Raw genomic sequence first — 2,421 nt, 5'->3', positions numbered from 1 at the left:
TGTGATATTTAATGTGTCCATTATGTACCACACAAGGTCTCTTGTGCACACATGCGCACTCACAATCGCAGACACAGAAACAAATGCAGTAAGTATGTAAAACATGCCAAAGATGCCTGCAGCATCCTGGACAGGAAGTTGCTTCTAGAAGACAACAGGAGGTTGGTGGATAGACATGGTGTCTGTGTCTCTGTGTGTTTGTGTTTGTGTATGTATAACATATCTTCCTCAAAAAACATCAAACATCATTTGTTGCTTCCATATATTATCCTGGTATGCAATTGTTTAAAAATGTGTGTTTCACCACTAACAGTTCAATATATGGGCAAGTAAACGGATTCACAAATTGAATGTAGTTTAATAACTTTTAATATTTAATGAGTTGACAAATGCAAGAAAGAGCAAAGCTTCAGATTTTTCAATAGAGAAGAACAATTTGTCAATTTTGAAAAAGTTTAGAATATGATGGATATCTCCTGTAAATATGTAGCTAGTACATGATGCATAAATAGCAAATCATAGCCATAAAAAAGATAATCTGAAAAACAAAAGCATGCTTTTAGTTATCAAAATTATAGATTTGTATTCAACTTTTCATTACTTTCTCTGATTTTGTTTCACATCATGAGTCCAATATGTAAATCTGCAATGATGTGTATAACTTGGATTCATGTTTTCTTGTTTTCTTTACAAAGGAGTACAAAAGAGGGTTCAGGGATACCTGAGAGGCAATAAAGTCTGAGATTGGCAACAGGGACAAAATAATTGTCAATAAAAGAAAATTACACTAACATTTTTCCTCTTGCAAAGAATATTATAAAACTTTTGAAAACGAAAAAAGTTTTGACTAATATTTTGATAACTTTACAGAGTAACACGGCAGAACGAATTTGGATTGTTGGCTGATACATTTCAAGTAGCAACATGTAACATTTGGATAAATCCATTTTAATACCTTTGGCAGAATTGTTGGCAGCATTGCTGTGCTGTATTACCTTAAAATGATTCTCATGTATCATCACCTCCAGAGCGACAAGAAACAGCAGCTGGAGCTCTGAATGGGAGAGTTGACTGGTTGATTGATAGGCAGGCTGCATACTAACGTGTTAGGCAGGAAAGGCAGGGAATGTGTGTCACACAAGGCGAAGGCCACAAGGCAGACGCTGTGCTTCACTGCACTGTCCTGCCCGCGGCCCTGACAACTGATCTATCTGCACAGAGAGAGAGAGAGGCTGATTAGTTTAAGAGGGCCTGAGGGCTTCATTACAATATCACAACAAACAATTGTCATGTCTCTGGAGGGATGGAAAACACATCTGCATGCACGTACACACACACATACACACACACACACACACACACACACACACACACACACACACTAGCGGCCTCACGCGCAAACATTTTATAGTAGGTATTGTAACACACTCCTCACTACAGCGTGGGAAAATTAAAAGCCATACTATCAATGTTTCACTTCTTTTAGTGTCACTGTTTCACCCCATGAAAACTTGTGTATAATTATAGATCTTATATCTTTGTTGTTTTCCCCCTATATACAACAGGTGGTTTAGAAATTGTAAAACAACACAAAAAAAATCTAAATGTCAGAGCAGTGTAAAACAGGTGAGAGCTTTTCTGGTCCTAACCTTTACATTCTGTTGTTTCTTTGTCTCTGGGGAAAGCCTGTGAACTCTATAGCTCATTAAACCTGTGAATTTTATTGTTAGTGATGAAATACATTTAGCAACACAGGCTCTGCTTTACATTAACACAGGATCTACTTTGAACTGGATAAATTATAATAACTGACATTGGGGAGGGGAAGGAAAAGCATTGTTTTTCAAGTTTGGAAGAAGAAGAAATAAATAATATAAAAAAGTAAAAACAAAAATAACAACTACAGAATATTACAAGAAAACAAATGATATTCATTTAATTATCAATAGTTAAGTAATTTAAGCTCATGACAATTTAGCCTGTAATGGTCATTTGAACTGAAAATTATAAACACTATTAAAGAACTGCATTTGGAAAATCGTGAATCACTCTGGTTTGCAGTCTGTGGTAAGCTGCCGCTCAAACAAAGAGCTGGTGTTGGGTTGCATTGCAGTGGCCTTTGCTCAATACTCACCATGCACACACACACACACACACACACACACACACACACACACACACGCACACACACACATACACTGCAGTAACCTTCTACTCAGTCCCAAAGCAAAGGTTATGTCCCACACACCACTTAACTCTCATTTGTGGGAGCCAGACTAGAACAGCAGCTCATTCATAAATTTATGTAGCTGATACGAACCTTCATAAATAATGTGTTGTGTCATGTGTAACAGGGAACAAAATTTATGTTTAAGAAATAACTGTATTTAATGGCAGGATAATTGTTTGAGAATTTATTGT

This window comes from Dicentrarchus labrax, unplaced genomic scaffold, assembly GCF_905237075.1.
Source record: "Dicentrarchus labrax unplaced genomic scaffold, dlabrax2021, whole genome shotgun sequence".
NCBI lineage: Eukaryota > Metazoa > Chordata > Actinopteri > Moronidae > Dicentrarchus > Dicentrarchus labrax.
The sequence above is the reverse complement of the archived record's forward strand: the minus strand, read 5'-3'. Positions refer to the sequence as shown.